The sequence below is a fragment of the Falco naumanni genome, chromosome 8 (genome assembly GCF_017639655.2).
Source record: "Falco naumanni isolate bFalNau1 chromosome 8, bFalNau1.pat, whole genome shotgun sequence".
NCBI classification, from domain to species: domain Eukaryota; kingdom Metazoa; phylum Chordata; class Aves; order Falconiformes; family Falconidae; genus Falco; species Falco naumanni.
In genome coordinates, this window is record NC_054061.1 from 58,637,333 (window position 1) to 58,650,730 (window position 13,398).

The following is a 13,398-nucleotide window of genomic DNA, read 5'->3' on the forward strand; positions in this document are numbered from 1 at the left end:
CACAGCAGGGAAAGGGTTAGTCAGGAGCTATGTGAGGCCAGGTCCATATTTTTGGCTCCCTTAGCTCACCCTTGCCTGATGATGTCCAACAGCATCCACAGGGCACAGGTACTGTGGGCTAGAGGCCAACACCACAACTCCATGTCCTCCTGGTCCCTCCGTTGTCTTGCTGTGGGGGCTTTAAGGCCAAGGGCCACTCCTGTCCTGCACGTATTGTTCAGATGTTCTCCTAGACCATGAGCATGGTGGTGCATGGACAAAAAGCTCTTGACACCTCACAGGGCATGGCAACATCTGCATTGGTGTTTTTCCTCTTGGTGGGGAGCTGCTGCCTGCAGGCAGTCAGCCTCAGGGGAGAAACCTGCAGGCTTTCAGAGATGCTGCTTGCTCTGCCTTCTCACTTCCTACTCTCTCCAGTTTCCCCTCCTTGCTATTGCAGGACAGAATGCTGATGAGACAGGATTAAGTCCAACCCCAGTTAGTCATTTCCCAGTAATTAGCTTGGGTTACCAGAGAAAGGACACCAAATGTTTGCTCAGGTCGCTGTTGAGACTCCCAGCCACAAGCGTGCCGGGAGAAATGGGCAATGCTGGTGTGTGGGGTACGGAGCCACATGAAAGCGGCACAGTCCTCTGCTCGGAGCTGGGAGACAGTGCCCTGCTGCCCTATAGCGCTTCTCTAGCACCCAAAACACTCTGTGGGTTTTCCTAGGGGACCATAGCAGCCCATGCCTTTGGTGCCCGACCCAGTCCCTCCTAACGCTCCCGTTGCCTGTTGGGATGTCTGTGCATTGCCCGTGACAAGGCTGCCTGCAGTGATACACGCAGGCACACACATGCTGCATCACATCAATCATTAGAGAACTGACAAAAGATGAAACCCGTCTGAAGCTGCCAACATTTCACTATCACGTAAAGTTCCTTGAGCTTCTGCTGCCTGGGCCCTACAAGCAATACCATCCTGCAAACAGTTCCATCCTATAATCAATATTATCCTATAGGCAATATTGTCCTCTAACCACTACAATATAGTATAGCTCAGTTTAACCTCCCACCGTGATGTTCCCTGCGTTGGGCTGGCCTGAATGCCCATTTATCCAGGGAAAACACTGGGCTCTGGGTAGGAATGAGAGTAAGATGAGCAGATGCTCTGCAAACACAGCAAAGCACAAAATATTTGGCATGGGAAGAACGGAAAGCGTGAGGTGCAGGAGGTACCTCACAGCACATTTCAGGTGGCAGCCTTCAGCTCCACCAGAGATGTGGGCCACGTCTGCCCGTTCCTCTGAACAAGCGCTGTGCCTAAGCCATTTGCCATGCAGCTAACGGAGAGAGGCTGCTTCGCCACAGCCTAAGCCTGACGTGACAAGTTGCCCCCTGGGGTGCTGGTTTGCTTCCCCTGATCCAGAAGCGCACCGGGTGGAGAGCAGGGGTAGGTGACTAGGCAGCTGTACCGGGCTGAAGTCCATCCTGCCACTCACGCATCTCGGTGCTAGCTCCCCGCCTGCAAACTGAGGACAGGGCTTACATCCCCACACGTTTCTTCTCTCTTCTGAACCCTTTGGAGCACAGGTTGTCTCTCCCCACCTTCCTGGCCCGAACCCCACACAACGGGGCTGTGCTCCCAGCTGGGATGCTCCTGTGAGAAATCTTCAGTGGTAGCAAATAAATTCAAACCCAATGCAAAAGCCCGTCATGTAAGAGACTATTGCACCTCATAGGCCACCCTTGGGTCAGCAGCGATTCCCTGCAACAGCCTTTGGGGGATGGTGGGAAACAAAGCTGGGTGATGAAACCCAGACTGGACTTACCTTGTTCGGGAACTACCGGCTCTGAAAAATCAGTGCTGCAAATGTGTCATGGGTGGCTGGCCGAAACACTTCCCAGAGAGATGCATGGAAGTGTTTTTTTGATTAGTTCTCTGTGGTCAGCCTTGGCTTCACCAGGGTCCTAGGTCCCCATGGTCCCTCATCAGAGATGACATAAAGCCACAAGGTCATCCAGGCACTGTTCTCACTGTAGGACTCAGCAAGCGAGGTCTTCCCTGTGATTCACTTAGGCAGAGCTCGGGCACTAGGGCTTCTCCTTTTCTTGTTGGCATCATAAAAATAACCAAATAAAGAAAAAGTTCAAATGAATCCTAAATAAAAAGTCTGTGTTGACTAGAGCAAATTTCCATGTGGAAAAAAAATGAAAGGTTTGAACATTATTTTTTTTTCAGTCTCGAAGCCCCTGAGGTGCCTTTTTTTTCTTCTTTTTTTCTCCTCTCCAAGTAATTTAGTGTGTGTCTCAGTGTGTCCAAGCCAGCCCAAGCATTCCTCTTGGAGTGCAGCACACAAGCCACTGGGAAAAGCTAGGGACAGAGGAGATGTACATTATATACAGGCAATTTAGCGCCAGTCCTGTGACAAAAAGAATATCTCTGGTTTTGCTATTGGGAAGCTACATTTTACTGACTTGAGTCCCCAGCCCACAATGAAGCAATTGTTAATGCACTATGACATAAAGATGCAAACCAAGTTTAATAGTTCAGTTGCAGAAATGTGGGGGGCAGAGTGAGCTATCCAGTTAGTATGGTATATTTCTGTGGGGCTGGGAAAGATGGGGGGCCTTCCTTGCAGCAGCCTCTTTGCACCACCAGCGCAGCAGAAGCAAAGACAATGCAGTGAAACTCCTTTTCAGGGTTTTTTTTGTTTTTGTTTTTGTTTTTGTTTTTCAAAAAAACATCTTTTGGTTCGGGATGCCACTTCCCAGAAAACGCTGTACTGGTACATCCCCGTCCCTGCTTCTCCCCCCCAGCACGCTCTCCTTGCTGACAGGGGTTGTGCGGAACCCTGGCAGCCCCCTGGGAAAGGCAGCTGCAAGGAAAGCGAGATTTCATGCTTGGCTTTTGCACACAAGCCCTGCCGCGCTCCCCTGATGGACAGGTCCCGTTTCCCCCAGGACAGAGGAAAGCTTTTATCAACAGCCCTGGCAGGAGGGCAGGAGGCAGGGAGCTCTGCGGCTGATCAGCGGGTTGCTTGGCTTTATCACCAGCAATATTTTGCTCATGTGCATACATCCCCCTTGGACCACTGAAACATATGCCCTATAGCGTGCAATTCAGTGGGCTCTGAAGAGGGAGCTCCAAGCATTGCCTTTTCCAACTGCAGCATTGATTAGCCACTCCCCCCCCCCAACAAAAAAAAATAAAAATAAAAATTACTCCAGATATCTTCCCAAGGTGATCAGCTGGGGCTCCGGCCTGATCAGGGAGTTTCCCCCCTTTCATCTCTCCCTGATCAGCCCAAGCAGCTCTGGAGTCTATCAGCCCTGTGATATCATACCTTGGCACAGCCCCCTCCTGTTTGCTTTTTGCCAGGATGAATCCTGTAAACACTCCCAAGAAATCACAGCAGGCCCTGGGGGAAAAACATTTTTTTTTCCTCCTCCTCTCCAGAGAAATGGCTGGTCCTTCGTGCTCGCATGGGATGCCGGGGAGGGAGAGGAGGAAACGGAGGCTGAAGGGAGGCAGGAGGAAGGCTGGGGTTGGAGGACCACGCTGCGGTTTTTCCTGGAACGATGGAGCGGTGAGGACGACCTCAATAACTACGGAAAATAAACAAACCCGGGGACGAAGGAGCCAGCTGGGTTCGCTGCCAGTCACTTGATTTTTTTTTAATCTTTTATTTTGCTCTGTTTGTTGATGCCTTTGTTGAAAAGGCTTTTCCTTCGTGTGTCAGAAGCATTGCAAAGCACGGGGCAGCCAACACCCAGCTGGGACCAGCCCTAACCTGGCAGCCTTGGTCTGGTTACTTCAGCAAACGAGGCTTTGGGGATTAACGAGGCATGTATCTGGCTGGTTGTTTCCTTTCCCCTGCCCTCCAGATAACTCCTGAGCCCATTCCTTGTTTGGTGACTAACCTAGAGGAGGGCAGTGATCTCGGAAAGATGATATTTTTTGAAAGTTTCTTGAAAATGCTCCAGGGGATGGATGGGCAGCCTTAGGGCACGCAGAGGTGGGACTGGCTGCAGCCTGAGCCCAGCCCAGCTTACCCCAGCATGGCAAAAGCCACCTGATGAGCAAACCGGAGCCCACCAAGGGGTTGCAGGATGCTCAAAGCAATGTGGGGGGAGGCAGCCCACAGTCATCTCATCCCAGTCCTGCTGACGCTGCAGCGCGATGCCACACCGTGCGTTCCTATTAATGATCAGGGAACCACAGCCTGCTGCCAGTGCAAATTTTAGTCCAATACGATCACACCAGGTGTCTGTAGACTGCTGGGAGTTTCCCTCGCCTCAAGTCTCCTGCAGCTGGATAGACCTCAGGGGTACCTACGGGAAAGTTGCTTTGGGTTGCCATCCCTCCCCAAGGCTTGCACGCAACCATCTTGCAATGTAGAGAGGGAAAGGAAAAAACCTAAGCCTCTAAGCACCATAAAGATTTTATTATAAACAAACCTCTGAGAGCACTTTGGAAGCTGGGATGATTAACATTCCTTAACGAAGAAGGTGGGAGTGGAGCAGGAGCTGGGGGAGGGGAGACGAAACACCCTCCTGTGGGTCCCACCTTCCCACCTAATCCCCTCATTGCCATCTGGCAGATTTACTGGCCCCAGTAATGTCGCTCCCACTAATATAATGAGGAATTGCAGGCTGCGCTATATTTCCTCATGAATTTCACCTCCCTGCCAGAAGAGTTCAGGGCTGGGGCAGACTTTTATATATATTTATGTATATAAAATATATACATATAGATACTTATATATATTTTTCTTCTTTCTGGGTGATTTCCACCTTTCCGCATCTAAGGACTCATTCATCCTCATTTTTGCTACTCACCAGTTTTTTACTGTTTGCCCAGGTTGGATTAAAGAAAATAATCGAAGGATCGAACCCCACACCCGTCCCCTCCAGGGTGGGGATGCTCTGCCAGTGCTCCTTTTCGGGGGTGCCGGGGGGGCTGTGGCAGATGTGCAGCCCCTCGCCCATGCCACAGGACCACCAAGCCTGGCAGCAGCCTGCTCTCACCCTGCTACCAGCCAGGAAACGCTAATTCAGTCAAGCTCAGGCCCTGTTTGAAGGGCTGAAAAGGAGAGGTGGGGATGGCTTGGACTTCAAACAGTCCTGTTCCTCTTCCCCCACCACAGCCATGGACTGCATTCACAGGGTCATGATCAGATAGGGATGTGCACCAGCATCTGAAATCACTGGTCTCCAAGCTTCTACCATACTGATTCATCTCATGCCTATGTCCATCATCCCAGCTCAAGGCAGGATGCTGAGAAACATAGATGGGAGATTTAGAGGGGTACCCCTCACCTGTCTCTCCTCCTAGGGATGGGTCCAAGCTAGTGCTGATGAAGGGACACCCAATAGCCTCTGCGCTGGGGACCGGCAGTGACAGGGACCTTGCAGAAAGGAAACAGGAGCAGAAAAATGAAAAGATGCTTGCTTTGCTTCGGGTCTGGACTTACTCCCCACTACCGCCTCCCATGCTCAGAGCTGTGCGTGCTTCTGGGAAGAGAGAGCGAGAAATGAGTTTTTCTCTCTCCATTGGTATTGTGGGATGGGAACACAGGAAAAGGGAGCTCTCAGAGGACACAGCTGCTCTGGGCAGACAACAAGCACTAAAACCCTTGGGCACAAAGTAACAAAACGCCTTTGAGCAGCTGAGTGTTGCACAACATGAGCTCTGGCACTGATGCTTCTTCATCTCCAGCTCAGATGTGTGGCTTTGCAGTCCTGTTTCACCTGTCTTGTAGGAGAAGGGCAAAAACAAACAGGTGGAATTCACCTTTTCCCTCATCCCATGTCCAAACCCTCCAGCTTTGCTGCACCCACCTCAAATCATCCTTCCATTGCAAGCTGCAGTTGTTTTTGGAAAAACAAATGTCCAGGTCAGGAGTTCAGAAAATAACTGTGTCCCACGGATTAAAATTCACCTGAACAGCAGAGCTGCTTCCTTCGGATGGCACCAGGGTGCTAAGCCCAGCAGCGAACGTCCAGGGATGGTCACAGCTTCGTTGTTCAACATCCCTCCTGCGCAGAGCATGCCCATGGCCAAGCCATCCTCCTGCAGTAAGAGGTGACCAAGCCCCTTGTTTTAGGACAAGAAGCCCTAAAATATGTTTCTAGGTGAATTCTAGGTGAATCAAGGCTCCTAGCGCTGCCCCTTAGGAAGGGCTCTCTTGTTTAACTAGAGTTTGGCAGGAGCCTGGTGGTGCAGGCATCGTTCCTGCTCCCTAAAGGTTTTAGGATGCTCACTCTGGGCACACCCTGCCGAAGAACATGCCACCCCCTCTGATGACCAAAGGTTTCCTGGGTCCTTTCTGTAGGTCACCCTCTTTTATAACCAGGAATTGCTGTTCTGCAAGGAAGGTAGTCAAAACCTGGGAGAAGGCGAAGCCCATGTGCACACAGGCAGGCACATGAGGCCAGGCATCCAGGGTAGCTCCCACCCTGCCCCAGGACCCAAGGAGGGTCCAGATGGCCCCACGTAGTTCTGTTTCACATAGCCCAGGGGCTCCTGGAAAACCGCAGATGTAATGCTTGTGGGATTATATTACTCCTGGGTTTTCTCTCCTGCTGCGCAGAATTAAGCACACCTGCCTGCTGGAGGGATGCACACTTCACCCACAGGACCTTCCCGCCGGAGAGCAGGCTCTCTGGACACAAGTAGGCTCTCGAACCTGAATTTCAGCAGTATTCCTCTTTTAGTTCTCAAGGAAAAGCAAGGCTGGCATCACTGCCACACGGCAGCGGCTTCCTAAGGAGCTGGTTTCCCATGACTGGTGTCAGAGGAACCCTTGCTCGCTGGTATTTTCCAGCCCTGCCTGCTAACTGTTTCCTTTCAGCACTACACGAGAGGTGTTTTTTTTGAGCTGAGTCTGTGTGTTGTTTTCTGCGCCAGGGTGATGGCTCGCTTTCCTTGCCTGCAGCTGGGAGACCTGATGGAGCCAGTCTGGAGGGACTCCCTCGCCCAGGAGGAAGGGCCACCACCAGCATCGCTACTCCTCAGCTGAGACAACATGGCCAGGCCATGTCTGCGTCCTGCTCCTTGAGATACCCCAAACAGCCTGACTCCCCTGCCAGTCCAAACTGGGAGGAGGTCCTCCATCCCATCACTAGGTCAATCTTGAATGCGTGACCAAGGCACACCAGACTAGAGGTTTTAAGCATCGCAGGGAGAAGCAGCAGGTCACAGTCCTGGGCTTTGGTACCACTGGAAGTCCCACAGGAGGTGATGAAGGATGCCTATCACGGCTCTTGTAACGCAGGGGAAAGGCAGGAAAGCTGAAGGACAGGGCAGGGATGTGCCCTCTCAGCAGCAGGGGGGAAATCAGAGACTGGCAGTTCTGGCTGACCACCTGACACAGCCTGTGCTGTCCCATTTTCTCATGAATATGTTCGCAAGCACGAAAATCTGGATCACACCCTTTAGGAGGGGAAGGAAAGGACTTGTACTTGAGGCACTCCAGCTCCTTCATGAGATGGTTGTCAGACTTTTTTTTAAGATGTTGTTAAATACAAGGCTGTTGCCCCAGAAGAGCTGCCGTAGCCTTTGCCTCTCCAAACACTATCTCAGAACAAGTCGCACACCTTCCCACCAGAGGCTGGCTCTAAGCTGCCTTTTTCCCACAATTTCAGAGTTTTATGACCAGAGTTCCTCATTTTCCATGTCATTAATCTCCCTGGGTCCTGGCTCCAAGCAGACTGGAAGCCAAATCCTGCCAGACGGGTTCCAAGTGAAATCCAAGTTGTCTGGAAAAGAAGAAAATTCAGCTAAAAATTCAAAAAGCACGTGAACCACACGCTGGCTCCCACCAACCACCCAGCAGGGCAAGTGTGAGGCTGCTGAAGCCAACAGACGGTTTTGGTGGCAGTCAGCGTGCCTTTTCCCATTACACTTGACTTTTCCAGCAGCCAGCCAAAAGATGAAGGGTTTGTTTGAGCTAACATTTTTAATTTTGCTCAAGGAAAAGGGAAAAAAAAAAAAAGAAAAAGAAAAAAGAAGAAAAACTGGGAGATTGTTTTTAAGTTTCGCAAAAGAGATTTTTTCTTGCTTTAAGAGTTGTCATTGAGCACCACCAGTCAATGCCTTTTTCACAGCTTTTTTTGCAGTGACTTTTGATTTCCTCTGTTTGGCATTTGACCTGCTCTGCTGTGAAACTGCAATTGCCCAAGGTGCCAAAGCTGAGGATGAGACAGGCAAATCTTCTTTCAGGCAGGGCAAGGGAAAAGAAGAAAGGACAGCAGGACAAGGGAGAAGTAGCAAGAGCAAAAACTCTCGTACCTGGACATCTCTGAAGGTGTGTCCTACCACCTTCAACACAGCTTTCTCCCCAGCTTCTGCAGGCTGCCCATGCAGTTTGTCTTTGCTGTGGAGGATGAAGCTTAGCACTGCAGGAAAAATACTGATCTTCACCTCTCCTGCAAGCTGCAGGTGACTCTCAGCTTACCACCACCACCCACCCACCCAACCTTTTCTTTTCTTTTTTTTTTTTTTTTTTTTCAATTACTCTAAATTTGAGATTTCAGGCAGTGTGCCTGCCTGTTGCTCTCAGAGATGCTCTTCCCGCATCTCCACGCCGATGGGGTGGCCCTCAGGATTTTGCCGTGGGCTTTGCCCAGCCTCCTCCCAGACTGCAGAGCACATGCCAGCGCTGCTTCCAGTGCCCGGCTGGCAGCACCGGCTCCCCTTCGGCGAGGGCTGTGCAAGCTACCGGCCAGCTGCCCTGCCCATGAACTCGGGAAACCAGCTACGCTGGACCCGGAGACAAAAATCAAGGCGCCGTGTTTTTCAGCTAAGGGGAGGTTGGGAGCTGCGAAGTTGCATGTTTGTGTATTATTTTCCTCCCTCCAGAAACAAATGCCAGCATGGTTTAACTAGAGGAGCCGTATGGCGCTGCACCAGGAATAAATTGCTAAACAGACCAGCAGCACCAGCACGTTGAGCCAGGATCCTTAGGAACAAGGGCTCTGACAGCCCGTGCCGTGATCCATCGCACCTCCGTGCCAGCTCTCGCATAGAACAAATCCGAGATGCGCTTCGGAGGAGCCCTAATGAAATCTGCAGATACTTTACTGCTCTGGTTGGATTGCTCTTCCTTCCCTCCCCCTTCAAGCCTCTTCAAAACAGAGCTTGGAAGCAGCCTGTGATACTTAAGTCCTAAGTCCTGCCTTTCTCGACTCACAAAGGGAACCAAAAGGAATTGTTTTGAAATAACAGTGCAAATCAAATTACCCGTCGCAGATAAGGGGGAGAGAGGTCAAATATGAAAAGGCTTTAGATGAAAGAAGAATTAGCCTGCAACCCACAAGGAATAACTCAATTCAAGTCTCATTTTCAGCACCCCCAGAATCTGGCGCAACAGAGGTCCCTAATGTAGCCCAACAGATAAACCTGGCCAAGACAATTTGTTATACTGCTGAACACAGAGCCATTTCACCAACCACATGCTAAGCATCAACCATCCCCTAAAATGGGAAAAGTATATCAACGTATTAGAAGCCATCATCAATCAGCCCAGAGGAAACCAAGCAGCCCTGATCAGGTTCCAGCCAGGGCTATGGGAAGCCACTCTGTGGTTTGGGTCTGCAGCTATTCGGCGCGCTTCCTCCTCCTCCTCCTCCTCCTCCTCCTCCTCCCCCCCCCCCCGGCTGCATCCCTTGGAGGTGGGGTTGGGTTGGAGACCTGGCTGCCCCAGCCTGCAGACATCCCATGGCACCCAAGCTGGGGGGTGGGGGTTGCAGACCCTCTCCTCTTGGCTGCACCAGCGCTCCCCAGGCTTGGCAGTTTTATTGATGGACTTGGGACATGCCTGGGGCTCCCAGCAGTGCTTTTCCACTGTCTCTGCTTCAGCTTTCCTCCCTTTCACACAAAAGGTTCTCTCCACCTTTCCCAAAGACATATTTTATCCCCTTTGGTTGCAATCTTCCTTCTCCCGGAGCGCAGCAGAAAACAATTTGAGAGCAGACCCAGCGCAGCCCTACCAAGGCTGGGCTCGGCTTGGAGGCCAGGCAGGGACCCTCATCAACGCTGCGACCCACCTCCTGGATAAATAGGCTCCAGAAATTCCTGTCGCTCACCACTGAATGAACCCAGCCAGCTAAAAGGCGGTTGCTAAGCTTGTGCTGGCTGTATTATTCACGGGGATTGGGGAGGATTTCAGAAATTGCTCTATGCAGCAGGGAAGGAAGGATCATTTTTTTCCTTTTTCTCCTTCAAACTGAAACACATAATTGAAGAGTGAAATTCTGAAAGCTTTCTCAAGAACTCTGGGCATTTAATCACCTTTAAAGCACAGGAATTGCTGCCCATTCCCTTCCTAATCTAATGGGAAACAGGTCTCTCGTTCCTGAAGGCCATCTGAAACTGTTGACCATTTGATAATTGTGCCTTGACAGAGCACAAGTACAAATGCATGATGCTGTCTGCACCCGCATCCTCCCAAATAGAGTAAAAAAACTTTTTTTTTTTTTTTTTTTAAAATTGCATTGAATTTGCAGATTCAAACCTTTCCTCCTTGGGACAGGGGAATGAATTAACGACAGAATAGATAAAATAGATAAGGATGACTCCAAAGGACCATAATAAAGCAGATAAAGGACACCTGCCTGTGGCTGGTGCACACTGATGCTCTATGTGATCAGACCTGTACAGGAAGAAATGTTTGTTTTTCCCTCTGCTGCTGTGCATGCAGTGCAGCAGTGAAATGTTTTTTTTGGGATGGGGGTGGTGTGTTTCCTTAGTGCAGGGGTGAGATTTTGGGGAAGGTGTTTGTTTAAACCCCCATACGCTCCCTTCAGAGGAGCAGCAGCTTGGCCAGGTAGGGAGCTTGTGTAGAGGAGCAACATGTACCACCACCTTTTCTCAGGATCCTGCCCTTTACACCTTGTTACGGCTGCTGAAGCATTTGATGCGCTTGAAATGTGGGGAGAGAGGCGGGAGGCTGTCTTTTACCTAGTGGCCACACGGAAGACACGTGGCTTGTTGTTTCAGTCCCCCCCTGGCCAGAACAGCAGGGGTGCTTCTCGCACAGAGGCTTGTCCCCAGGCTGGAAGATGCAGGAGCAACGCTTTAGCCAGGAGGGCAGCTCTCAGCCGCTGCTCTCCACCAAGACCAGGGCCTCACTGCTGACACTGCGGGCAGCTCTGCTCCTTCCCCTGCTCAGTTTCCCGGCCCCACTTCATCTCCAGCCTCATCTGTTTTCCTTTGAGAGATAAAAATCTGGTTTTAGCTGGGAGCATGCACGGTGCTGCCCGCTCCCCCTGGAGCAGGACCTGTGGGTGGCTGCAGCTGCTGCCCCGTCGCATTGGGCTGGGGATGTGCAGGATGCTCGGGGACCAGCTCCCCGTGCAGGTGGCCATGATGGAGAGCAGAACCCTGCCATTCCAACCGCCCTGAAAAACCCCCACGGCTCCCCCAGGGGGTTCACAGTCCCTTTCTGAGCTCAGAAAGCAAAGCACGTGGCGGCAGGGTGCTGCTGCCCAGCGTCAGGGGACCCACGGGGGTGACGCCTGCCCACGACATGGCAGCCCCCATCCTGGACCGCTGCTGCTGTGCTGCCCTCAGGCTGGTCCTAGAGGAGAGGCTGTTCCTGTGTCTGCAGCTGTGGAGGGTTTGACAGTCTCCTGGCTAAGCACCGGTTGCTTCTGCTCTAGCCCCTGGTTTTCTGGGCATTTTCAGGTTTGGGTAGCATAAGAGAGTTCAAAAGACAGATCCAAGCCCTGTGCAATCACCTCCCAGGTGGCTTCCCAGATTTCCACATCCTTCTAATTATGCACAAATCCCACGGTCCTACCCGATAAGCCCCTTAGTAAACAGAGACAATCCCTTTTTCTCAGAGCCTGTAATTAGTTCTAGATTTTCTCCGTCCCTGCTGAAGCCTTTCATTAGCGCAGCCTGAGATACTATTTGCACAGCCGTGAAATACGAATATATTCTCAATCCTCAGCAGAAACTATTTTTGCTAAGTTATGCTGTTGTAAAAAAGGCAGACTGTGACTTCCTCACTACCTATAGCGTTGGGTTTTTTATCACTTCCACAATTACTAAAATACATTCTCTGCTATCCTGCAAACAGCATTGCACAGCCCTGCTGAGGAGCCCCGGTTTTCAGGCACCTCCAGAGATTTGCTCCCCATGGCTGTTCCCTGCGCAGCTCCCACAGGAGCAGCCTTGCATTCATGGATGGCTCACCACCACTTTCCTTGGCTTTTCCTTCCTTTCTTCTGCTTTGCAACATTCTTTAGCCGAGCCTTCGCAGCTCGACCCTCCTGGCCCTTCTCAAACTGTCTTTTCTTGCTTTTACCTTTACATTTCTCTCCCATCCTGCTGTGGGTGGGTGAGTGCGTGAGTGAGTGGCTGGGCAGGGGCTTAGCTGCCAGCCAAGGGTCAACCCACCACAACACGTTGTAACATCTGTAGATCCCTGAGGAGGGGACTGGCTGTGCTGCAGGTTGGAGAGCCTAACCTGCCCTTATCAGGCATGTCTAGGACTACTATTAGGTTGTTCACATCTTCATGCAGACCTGCAGCCATCGGTATATTCCTTTGTACAGCCTTAGCGGCAGATGTCATCAACCTTTGGGGTTCCCTTGGAAAATTCCCAGTGTTACTGAGCCTGTCACTGGATGACCTGACTGAGTCTTGTTTGCAGACATGGTCTGCAAGGCATTTCTTTCTGCTTTGAGCCTCTCTCTTCTCCTGGCAACGGGCACCTTCATGCAAACACACGTGTTGTTACAGCCATACCCTGTGGCAGACTGTGAGGGCAATCGCTAATTCATCCACAGCTGAAAAACAAAGCTCCATCCCATTGCTCTGTGCCCACACCACAACTCGTTTGGCCAGCACCAGGGTTTCCAGTGTCTCTGAACTGACTTTTGGCACACCGTCTGCATTTGCTCCGCCTGGGAGTAAACACTTACTGGCATTTCAAAGGCTCTGTCTTGGTAGGGTGACTGCAGGGTCTCTGGGTATTCTCCTTCAATGCTTTGTTTTGTGTTCCTACAGCTCCTTGATTCGGCTTGTAGGATCTCTTGAGTTCCGTTCCTTTCATACATGGTGTTTCTTTGCAGCTGGATTGGCTTTTGGCAGGTCTCGCGTGGGTCACTGCTGTCTGCAGGCGGGATGAAAGAGCATCAGCTTTGAGCGCCAGCCACCCACGCTGGCTGGTCCTGCTTGGCTTTGCTTGCGTTCCTTTTAAATCTGCCACTCTTCCTCCCACTATTTACCTGGGTGGTCTGAGGCATGTCCTCTTGCTAAAATACCAGCCACCTGGGGACAAGGCTCTTCAAAATGGCAGTTTGTGCCCTCCCGCTTACAGCTACTGCGATTAGACCAACATATGACGTGAGATTGTTGCTTTGCCTTAATGTTGAGGAAATCATGGCAGTTGTACCCATGGGAGCA